The sequence below is a fragment of the Pleurodeles waltl genome, chromosome 11 (genome assembly GCF_031143425.1).
Source record: "Pleurodeles waltl isolate 20211129_DDA chromosome 11, aPleWal1.hap1.20221129, whole genome shotgun sequence".
In the NCBI taxonomy this organism is placed as follows: domain Eukaryota; kingdom Metazoa; phylum Chordata; class Amphibia; order Caudata; family Salamandridae; genus Pleurodeles; species Pleurodeles waltl.
The window spans coordinates 1,017,343,657-1,017,356,125 of record NC_090450.1 but is presented as its reverse complement, the minus strand read 5'-3'; positions in this window follow the sequence as shown (position 1 = coordinate 1,017,356,125).

The following is a 12,469-nucleotide window of genomic DNA, read 5'->3' as shown; positions in this document are numbered from 1 at the left end:
CTCCACCTGCATGTTCACCACGCGCCTTCATAATTTTGCTGTTGCATGTGTGAGACAGAACCATGCAATCTGCACATACGGAGATGGAGGTGATATATGAGATTTTTTTATCGTGCTTCATTACTGTGCGCGAGTTACTTATAGCATCTGCGAGTTGTCGAAAATTACCTGAAGCAACTTTTTGCCCCGCCTCAACAGGGTTGCTTAGCTTTCCTGAGCCAACTTTAAGTTGAACAACGTTTTTATTAATGGCCACTAAGGCCCATATTTATACTTTTTACCGCTGCATTTGTGCCGCTTTTTTGATGCAAAATCGGCGCAAACTTACAAAATACAAACTTACAGTTGTATTTTGTAAGATTGCCCTGATTTTGCGGCAAAAAGCGGCACAAATGCTAAAAAAGTATAAATATGGGCCTAAGGCCCTTATTTATGCTGTGCTGCACTATGCCAATGTGAAAGGGCAGTTATGGACTATATTTATGAAACACGGTGCATTCCTGCCCTTTCCCCCTGCGCTGGTGCACAATTGGTTGCCTCGTGCCGACACAGGCCTTTAGAGCCACACAAAGTGGCTTTGCGCGGCCTCATAGATATGGTTGAGAGGCTTGCGCCGACGGAGCGTCAAAAATAGTGACACTCTGGAAGAGCAAGCCTCTCATAAATATGCCCCTCATTTTGACTTCACTGATTTAATGTCTTTATGAGCTGCACAGATAACACTGACCTCTGCAAACCACCAAGAAGAGAAGAATTTTGTCACCTTCATCTGATTCCATATAAAGGACTAAATGCGTCTTCTGCTTGCATTGCTCGACGCTGGGGCAGTGACTGACGCCTTTGTCTGCCTCTGGTACCCAAATGAGTTGTATGCATGTCTGATGCTTGGTTTTATGTTTCCTCTGGAAAATCAGGCAGTAAAAAGATTACTGATCTGCGTCTGGGTGACAAGAGTGTTTTGAGTGTTCATGTCATAGTGTTATATTCCTCCAAATCTAAGACAGTTTCTTCATGCTCTGTTTCCTCAACTATTGTTGATTGTCTGAGAGCTATATGAGAAACGTGTGAGCTTAATGAGTAATAACTTTTTATTTTGAATTTTTTATTGTACAGTTAAAATAAGTATTTTATTTACAAATTACTTTTCCATTTAAATATAATGCAAAATGACCAACAACAAATAATTACCATAAATGTTAAACTTGGGACTGCAACTCCCATAATGCATCAGTAAGGTAAACTTATGGATTGTTAAAGATTAGTTGTTTGTATAAGTGATTATAATTTTGACAAAGTACAACTAATACATAAAAGAAGAATGCATGGTAAAAAATATATCCTACCTTTCCATGTACTGGGTTGGGTAGAGGTATCAGTGGCTGACATATCAACGATGCTTTCAGGCTGAACGGTACTTCAAGTCATCAGTCGGTTTTCTTCAGGCCTCTGCAAGTCTGCTTGCCACCTGGTACCTGGAGAAAGGTTTTGCCAAATAATTCATCCTGACTCACCACACACTCTTGTGTGAGTACCTCATCCTACCTGCTCGTCGATCCACCCAAGGCACATTGTCGGTCGGCATGACTTGCAGAAGAAGTATCCGGCCTTGTGAAGACATCGCCGGCTACAGTGTACAGCTTCTCCCTGCTGGAGATTTTCACCTTCCAAAAAAGAGACTCAGGGCCTCATTCATGAGGAAATGACGCAGTGTGATGCCGCAAGCAATTTTGCTGTGCAGGACTGCGGCATTTCCAAAATGCAGGGATGCGCCGTATTTACCAGAATGCGGTGCATCCCTGTGCTATCCCCTGCTCCAACGCTAAATCAGCTGCTTAGTGCCAATGCAGGTACCCTTGCAAGATGGTGCAATGATGCCTGCGTTGTGGGGGTGAATGTTTATGTGCCTTCTTGCACAAAAAAAATCATTAATGGCGTTTTGCTCCTTCTATGTGTGCTTCAGAATGCAGCACACGTAGAAAGAGCAAAAAAGGAGGAGAATTATAAGTATTTCTTGTTGTTGTGCCACTCTAACACCCCCATTGGGGAGGTTTTAGTTTTCGGAGTTGCCTCAGGTTTACATTTCCTTGTAAATCTGGGGCAGTGTCAAAAAGCAAGAGGTATTGCGTGGGTACGCTCACAGAAGCACCCACTGCATGCTCCTTTGACACAGAAAACTACGCTTGGTGGTCATATTTACAAGGTCACGTTAAGCCACGAAAAGTGGCTTAACACTGCCTTGTAAATATTGAGGAGGGCACAGCACCACCGAAGCGCCACAAAAAGTGATGCATCGGTGACGCAAGGGGCTTGTAAATAAGCCCTTAAGTTTGAACATAGAAATCTTAGCTGTGACTTCACACAGTGACTGTCATACTTAGGCCTGTTATCCCAAGGAGACACAATGTAGCCTTCAGGTTGCCTGGCCCCCCTCCACCCGGACACCAGAGCCCTAATCACAATTGTAACATGACCAGCACAGGGGCACACTGGGGGAAAGGGGATTGGGTGAGAGAGAGAGAGAGTAAGACAGATGATGATTCCGCACTTCGTACTTTCGATCCGCTGGACAATCTCCAGAGTTGGTTAATATGCTGGGTTCCTATAATTAGATTAGCTAATTAGTGACTGTTCTATATATGATATGTGTATGTCCATTTAAACCTAATGATGCGGTAATCCCCCTTTCCGATTTGTTGTTCTCTTCCTCTTTGGTCAGTCCCTGGAATAGCTACGTGGATCCTGTAAGAAGAAATATATATACTTCTCTCTAAATCTTCTACTACTCCTGGTGTCCAACCTACCCCCCGCGTATGACCTACTTATCTAGCAACTGAGGAGAGGCACCTCTGGGAGCCCTACTGGGGCAGGTGGTTAGGCAACGAGCATATACTCCTGAAAAGGTACAGGGCACAGACACACAATATACAACCTTAGTACACTCAGTAATTAATAATAAACATTTGAGGAGTTACTGTGGAAACACTCTGCTGGGGGTGTGAACGCAGGGAGTCAATGTTAACTGCAGACTGATAGTGGACTTTGACAATGTTATGGGCACACACATCATATCAGGTCCATGCCTGCATACACCACACATAAAGAACAACATTTGTATTGTGCATGTAGCTTCTCGAGGTCCATGCCAACTGTCCTGGTTATCAACAATGCGGCCAACAACTCTCACCAGCCAACATGAAGAATGCGGGCACTATTTGTATGGACAAGCAGCGTAGGAGGCAGGTGATGTTTTGGATTCATAGCAGACAAGTGATCAGCATACGCACTGCACGTGTCTGCTGGAATGACTGTGATTCATCCAGGACGCCGCCTCTGAGGAAGGGAGCAGCGTTATCACTAGGAGACAATGGGTGGTTAGCGAGGTTGTGTCTGCATGTGCTGTGCGTTACCGCTCCAGTAACACCGAACTCGCCTTTTTGTCCTTTCCAGGAATCTTGAGCCCGGAGTTGGAAGAAAGGGACCGGCAAGGGGTCAGGTGCCTTTGTTGTGTAGCCATTTTAAGTATAACTCCATGCGCGTTAGTTTAACATACTAGGCCGCTGTGCACTTTGCCCTAGATCTATTTTATTCAGCTTCGCACTGTTATTTTACAATAACCAGTTTTTACGGGCTTGCTTTAATTTCTTCTATCAAACTGTTTAGCTTAGTTCAGCACTGTGTTCTCAAACAATGCATTCTTGATCGCCCTGTGCTTCAGTCAAGGCTACAGTCTGGTACATTGCCGGTAAACGTGGTAGAAGTTTAGTTTCCAACATTCGTAGAAAATACACATCCTCACGTAGGGACATTTTCCTAGAACATCTGCTGTGTTAGTTATAAAAACACTTTCTAGTCCTAGTACACGTCAAGAGGGAGATTTCAGCCAGGGAACCACAACTGTATGCTGAATGCCCCGTTTCAGATGGTGACGCAGATTACAGGCCTTTGCTCAGATATGAGGGTTGATGTCCTCCCGGGAGAACCTGAAAGGCAGGCTTAGAGCTTAACATGCTGTGCTCGAAATATAACTTAGAGAGAGAATAATCCATCGATTCTAGCGGCACTATGATAGCCTCATTCTTGTGTTTCACCCTCATCGTTACTATTTCAATATTACTGTGTTGTGTAGTTCTGGTTATTGCAGCTCACGCTTTGCTATCCAAAATGCAGTTGTTTTATTAAACCAATCTTTAAAACTTATATTGCCTTTATTGTCATTTATATATGAGACCGCACTGTGTATGAGAGACCCAGTTGTGACCTGAGTGACCACGACTTCCCTGAGAAGTACTGATATGTCATGCACTCGGCTGCCCATTTGTCTCTACCATTTGGGAGAGATGAGGCACTGCTAGTTAGCCGGAACAAAAACCCGGATTTGGAGTGACAAGCGTCATCCACTGTGGGTCAGACTCAGTCCCCCACACTGTGGATGATCTTGCTGCTCAAAATCCAGTAGTCTCATTAGGATTATGAGAGCCTACGCGACATGGCGCTGCCAACATTTGGTCAGGCTATAATTTTCCACCGGAATATCTCAGTCTCATTTTATATAATGACACCTCAGTTCCGTATACGGAGACGTCCGTGGTACTGAGCATTTCCACCATAGCCGTATAGGTAATCCTATTTCAGCTGGTGGTTGTTCAAGCTTGAACGTTAAAAGGAAAAAAAAACATTCTGGTGTGCCTTCTCTGAACTCTTAATACTTCTATGATAGCGAATCCACAGGTTGTACAAATATCTGTTAACATGAGACAACCTCACACAACACACTTACTAGCAAATGGCCTCACGGCCCAGGGAGGTCCAGTCACGTTTGTGGTGGATGCCCACGCAGCTTATAGAACAGGGCTTTTTTACTCTTGGGTCACATTTCCAGTAGTTGATCGGAACACAAATACATTTTGAACGCGCCTGGACAAAACTGGGCGTATGCATATTTAGAGATACCTCTATCTTATCAAGAACATAATAATTGGCTTGATGGTGCCCTACACCATACAATATTACCAGTTAGGTTAGGTCCACTAAGTATTGATGGTCCTACCTGGCCTTTATTTGCCACATATACACCACATCCTGTGGTTGCGAATTTAGAAGTAGCTGAGGTTTGACGCTTATATATTGTATTAATAGCAATATACAGACGATTAGTGCAATTTGTGATGCAAACATTAAATACAAACCCAGCGCGTGCTGCTCCAGCACAATCACATGCAGTAACACCAGGTATAAATCCAGTGACTGTACATTCAATTATGAGTAACATCCCAGCCAAACAAGAGGAGACTCCGTTTTGGCTAGCACAAAAAATGAATACGCTCGAAGCAGTATTTCCCCATACGAAACCTCAGGATAAACATACAATACTAACTATGCGCTTGCCCTTTGGGATGGTCCCTACAGTTGAAAACTGCAATACATGGGGCATGGTACTTGCCGCGCTCTATACAACTGCACACGGTACACCAACACTTGCCAACCTGCCGGAAGTGCTTAAACAAATTCAAGATGAATACGGGGCTGCCCCAGCCCTAGATTTGGGAATGCAACTGATGGGCAATTTTGCCATAGTTTTTTCAATAATCCTAAGTAATCTTAAAGGGGAAGCAGTTGCACTTGCAGTGTGCATGCGGCTCCGTGATGTTCCGCAACAAGATCAGGAACAAGAGCTGCCTAAAATAATAGCGGAAACATATTCGAGTATCAGTCGAGATAGCCTTGGGGCTAGAGCACAAAAACCTCAATTTCGGGGTAAAATTAATAAAGATAACTCCAAACAGCAACTTGAGGGTAACAAGAAACGCTGGGATAAAAAGCACCAAACACCTAAAAAAGAAAGGGGAGAATCTGCACATACGGAGACCCCACAGAATAGGTATAAGCGAAGAACAGAGTACGTGAAACCGAGACAGGAATCACAAAGCTCTTCGGAGGTTTCTGTTAAAAAGGAAGAGAAACCTGTACAACAAAAACAACAATTTAAAAAGAAAAAGCTGTCAGCAGTCTCAGTTCGACATGCCGCACAGGAAGAGGGTCCTCTTGAAGAACAAGAATTGGGCTCTAGCATTGCTAGACAGCGCGACAGAGGTCACAATAGTTCGCCGGAATCTTCTAGAGCATCTGGAGGTGAAAGCAACTGATGACTTTATACAAGTAGAAACAGCGGACATGCGTGTCTCCGAGCCTGATAGGGTATACAAAGTAACACTACAATTAGAAGGAGACATTGAACGCACGATACACGCAATCTTTTGGGACCGTGTAGTCAAAGTGTATGACATCTTGTTGGCTGAACAAGATTGGCCGCCTGACTTTGTCCGCACCTGCCCATATGGAGAAGAGGTCATTAAACCTTATTTCTCGCCCCTTGTTCCGGAGGAACTCGCTGAGTCCTATTCTATAGAATGGGCTCTAGCACAGGCACCCGCGTTATACAGAAATCACGTGTGGTGGGATAGGGACTCTCCCTACCATGTCATTCCCATTAAAGGTGAACCTCAGCCACAACCGCAGTATCCCATAAAACATGAAGCAAGGGCACCGGTGAGAGAAATACTCACACAATTAGAATACCAGGGTGTGATTGAACCGTGTGTCTCACCGATGAATAACCCTTTATTTCCTGTAGCTAAGCCGGACCATTCATACAGAATAGTCTTACACTACAGACACTTAAATGGACATACACGTACATATGGTACACAAAATTCACATACCTCTGCACAAGTGAGCAACATAGTGCGGAAAAAATACAAAACAACTTTAGACATCTCGAATGGGTTCTTCTGCCAGAATATAGCGCCTGAAAGCGGGAACTTAACAAGCTTTAGCGCATTAGGCTCACAGAACAAATTCTATTGTTTGCCTCAGGGGTATAAGAACAGCCCAGGACTGTTTACGGCTCGTGTGACTGCCATTTTACACGAGATTGACCCTGAAGCTTTGTCATATGAAGATGATATATATATCTCACGGATGATGAGTTACTACAACATTTAAGATGGGTAGCCCCCATTGTTGTAGGGTTTGCCGACCTTGGCTACAAATTTAACTTTAAAAAAACAAAAATTGCCTTCCTCATCATCCTGTTCCTGGGATTTGAGGTGTTGAGTGAAGGGAAGAGCCTAGCGGCACAATTTTTAGAAAAATGTGCACAATTACAACCACCGAATACGATTATAAAACTTCAATCATTGTTGGGTTTCCTAATACTTGGCAGAACATACATTCCTGATTAGGCAACGTGCATAAAACCTTTATATGACTTAATACGCCCCGATTTTTCAAGTAAATTCTGGACAGTTGAACATACACACACTCTTCGAGAATTGCAGACAGATATGCTTGCAGCAAAACATTTACACACAAGGACAATAAATTACATTTGGTCATCAGGGTAAATGCTGGGGCCATCGGTTTCACCTATGTGACATTTGATGAAGGTGAGACAGTCCCGATTGCAGACAAATCACATTTTAGTCAGCTGCTGAACAACGCTTTGCACCAACGGAGAAAATTCTCACTGCTGTACAGATGGCTGTTATTAAAGGAAGACCTCTTGCCCAAGGGAAACGCATCATTGTTGTTTCTCCAATTCCATCCCTAGAGGCTGTTACTAAGGCTAGCGTTCCGAACGCAAAAGCATTACACCCACTTTGGATACAATGGCTACGTCTTTAACAGCCACTGATGTAGACTACATTTTTGATCCAAAATTACAAATTCAAGAATTTCTACAATATGAAGTAGAATATCCAGTTCCAGCTAACAACTTGCCTATCGATCAATATCATGTAGTCATGTACACCAATGGCTCTGCGCAACCAGCGATTGGAACTAAACATCAATACTCTTCTGCTTGAGCAGTCGGAAGAGGCTATATGGAGGGGGAGAAATTCTGTCCCCAACATACCTATACACAGACCTTAGGGGATTGTACAGTACAATTAGCTGAGCTAAAAGATCTACTGATGGCACTAGAACATACGGATCCAGCACAGTCCACACTGATTGTGATTCATATTACTGTGTCCAGTTCTTTAATGAATATCTGCATTACTGGCGCCGGAATGGGTTCAGAGATTCCAAAGGCAACACCATAAAACACAGACTCCTGTGGGGGAAGGCAGCAGACCTGAAACAGACGCTACCAAAAGTCCATGTTGTGCATACACTTGGACACCAGCGCATTGGGATACACGTTGCTGGAAATACTTTGGCAGATGAAGCCGCAAAGTCGGCAGTGGCAGTAGCCACTGTAGCTGCAGTGACTCGTTCGAGTTCCAAACCAGACTCAGATACTTTGGCTGCCATAAAAGCTATGGTTGATGGTACATCCCATCCTAAAGGATTCCCTAATAAATATCAATACTACATGGGAAGTATGCTGAACGCTGAAGTTAAAATTCCAGGCGTAGGCGTCCGTGACATCCCCAACAAAGATATAAGACCACAATTGATCAAAGCAGCGCATGAGGGAGTGGCATCTGCACATGCTGGTGTGGTGGCTACAATTTCACTCTTACAGGCCCGTTATTCGGGGCCTGGCCTCTACAAAGAGACTAAGCAGTATATCCTTTGTTGTGACATCTGTCAACAAATTAAAGTTTCCACGGCCAAGCGCCCGCCGCAGACACCCTTCTTAATTTCCAACAGACCATTACAGTGTGTGTACTTGGACCACTGAGGTCCACTAACTCCTGATAGTGCATACAAATACATATTAGTCACTGTTGATTCATACTCCAGATTTGTATGGGTGTGGCCACAACCCTCGGCTGACGCTAGGTCTGTTATTAAAGATTTGCAAACCCAGATATGTGCTGATGCTTCCAGTCAGGGGAGGGCTGGCTGCTCCCAGGGGAATCACTAACAGCAAGAAAAGATGTCAAGAAAGGTGTGGTTCAAGGAATACCTGTCTCTAGCCACGCCCATTACCGGAGACCACGCCCACCAAGCCTCATGAGTTAAGTGCCTTGAACCTGGAGAGGTGCTGCTGCTTTCAGTCAGGGGAGGGATGGCTGTTCCCAGGGGAATCTCTGACAACAACAAGCGATGTCAAGAAGGGTGTGGTTCAAGGAATACCTGTTTCTGGCCACGCCCATTACCTGAAGCCATGCCCACCAAGCCTCATGCGTCAGGTGTCTTGAACTAGGAGATGTGCTGCTGCTTCGAGTCAGGGGAGGGATGGCTGTTCCCAGGGGAATCTCTGACAACAACAAGAGATGTCAAGAAGGGTATGGATCAAGGAATACCTGTTTCCAGTCACCCCCATTATCTGAGGCCACGCCCACCAAGCCTCATGAGTCAGGTGCCTTGAACCCAGAGATGTGCTGCTGCTTCCAGTCAGGGGAGGGATGGCTGTTCCCAGGGGAATCTCTTACAGCAACAAGAGATGTCAAGAAGGGTGTGGTTCAAGGAATACCTGTCTCCGGCCACGCCCATTACCTGAGGCCACGCCCACTAAGCCTAATGAGTCAGGTGCCTTGAACCCAGAGATGTGCTGCTGCTTCCAGTCAAGGGAGGGATGGCTGTTCCCAGGGGAATCTCTGACAGCAACAAGAGATGTCAAGAAGGGTGTGGCTGAAGGAATACCTGTCTCCGGCCACGCCCATTACCTGAGGCCACGCCCATCAAGCCTTGTGTGTCAGGTGCCTTGAACCCCAAGATGTGCTGCTGCTTCCAGTCAAGGGAGGGATGGCTGTTCCCAGGGGAATTTCTGACAGCAACAAGAGATGTCAAGAAGGGTGTGGTTCAAGGAAGACCTGTTTCCAGCCACGCCCATTACCTGCGGCTACGCCCACTACACCTTGTGACACAGCTAGTCTCAGAAGAGAAACAAACAAGTATAGTCAAGATAAATCGACCACACCCACTATAACCTTGTGAGCCAGGCAGCCCCAGGGAAACAAGCCCAAGCAAATTCAAGGCACAATACATAACACATTTGAGCATTATTACGGTCATTAAGCAGCACACTATCACCAAGTTTTGGACAATGCTCATGTCCAAACAAACCTATTGGATAATGTACATTGGTTCATTGTTAGTGTGGGGCACTACTGTTCTGCAAGGTCCTGAACTCTACAGTGACTCCCTGATGATGGCTCCTCCTCCAAGTTCACGACCGGCTGCCTCCCCCCGAACTTTAATCCGGATGCAGATTGTGACTGTTGCTTGGGGAGGGATTACACCATTCTCATCCAACAGCCACATTTCTCACAAGAGCTACACAACTGTACAAGAAGACTTGTGGCCTGGATTACCTGTCTTATCCAGGTGACTGGTTGACACCTGTTCGGTATAAGTCAATAAGGAAGCTCAATGAAGGACCACACACCAATTATGAACACAATGTAGCTTTACTAGAATTTCAGGTAAATGTATGCATTTGGCACATCAACGTGGTAGAATAAAAATAGCAATAAAGAGCATCTATTTATATATGAGTACACTACAAAGAGCATCTATGTATATATGAGCAGAGAGTTCATTGACAGATATAAGCTTTGATACCAAGATGCGTCACACTACGATGTTCAGGAAGCAAAATATAAACGAGCTGAATACTTCAGATAAGCTTTGATTAACTGCATACCAAAATGCATGTTTCAATTACTGCAGCAAGCTCACACTACAATGTTCAGGAAGCCATATATAAACAAGCTGAATACTTCAGATTATAAACACAGTGCAAGCATAATAATCAATCATAATAATAGAGCAGAGAAACAAAGGCCTTTCATCCCTGGGTGGATCTTAACTTAGTCCATGAAATGCTGGGAAGCCCTCTACCGCCCGCTTGGACCTCTCTCCCCCTCAAGCGTCATGGTCTCTGAACAGCAGAGAGGGAGGCAGCGCTGTGGGCCTGGCGATGGCAGCTTTTACAACCCCATGTGCGAGCTTCAATTCCCTCACCCGCACTGCAGTGCTTAAATAACTTGAAGCTTGGATTCTATCCCTTTCTGGCTTTTTCTAGCTATGTTATCAGCACGTGTCTCTTGGCTGCTCTGCCATTCCCTAGCCATTGTTTTCATTCCATCTTCTCCCTGTACTCTCGTTCTCAAGGTTGAGCCTGAGTCTCCTACACAACCTGTTTCTTACACATGCATCTGCAAATAAATGTATCTATGGAATGTTGGGAAACAAGCTTGAAAATAACATTGTGAACTTTTCCACTTTGTCCGGGTTTCAGCAGGCATCACTCTCATCTACACTGCTCAAGCTAATTAACCCTTTGCATCACAATGTCTTCCGCACCTTTTCCTGTACTGATCACTCCACCCCTTAGATAAGCGCGATGCATGTGAAACAAAAATCATTTATTTTGACGTTCTGCTAGCTAGGTTGCTACGAATACTTGTCAGCGTTATTCTAAGCGCCTGCATCTTAGAATTAAGCTGTTTTGTGCGTACATATAGTCTACATAGTATAGTCATTAGCATAACACAAACAATGAATAACCAAATTAGCGGATGTAACACTATATTTAGCGTCTTCGTAGCTCCTGGTGCCCAGCCTAAGAAGATGTCATACCAATGATGCTCAGTTACTTGCTGGATGCATGAAGCAGTGTGCAAAAGCTGTTTAGCGTCTATGGTCATCTGTATGGCTGTATCCTTGGTGTATTTAGCTGCCATTTCAAATTTAGCAAATGTGACTTGTGCGTAGCGCCTGATTGCCTCTAATCTGGGTAGCTTAACAACAAGCGGGATGTTCCACTCTAACTGCGCTCGCATTTGCGTCTGTAATGTGGTTATGGTGAACTTAGTTGGTCGGTACAAGATGTGAGTGCTTATGTCAATAATGCTGGTAATATTGCGCTTACACATTACTTCCTCTCCGGTGGTTTGTATAAATCCGTTAATAAGTAAGGGATGATTAATGACATAACATATGCTCTCTGTCCCTATCTGATATAAGTCTGTGCCATTGATAGGATAAGGTAACCATTCACATTCTCCTGGTATTGTGTGAAGACATGGATCTATCACCCGTCCAGTGTGGGTACATACCCACCCCTTAGACCAATCTGCACCTCTAGTGGGATCTACAGTGTGATTTGTTTAATCAATCCACTTTTTATCAGTGTGAGGTATCCACCATTCTTTACCTATCACTCCGGGGAGCAATATAAAGGGGCACCATATGTCAGGAGGAAGATCATTTCTTGCTGTATCAACATGAGCAGAACACATTTCTCCCTCACACTGAAACTGTATGGGCTTTACCCATATTTCTTCAGGCAAATGCAATTGTTGTCTCCAATATTCACCCTGAAGTTGTCCCCATTCTGCTTTAAAGTCTGAATACTGTTGATTAACAATGCTTTGCCATAGTATGCATTGGATGCCCTTAGTCACTGTTTGTGTGTTGTGAAAGCTTTTTCCGAATTGTTCATAAGTGAAATTATGCCATTGCCAATCATGATACAACCCACGCAGAACCTTCCATACTTCTTGTGAGT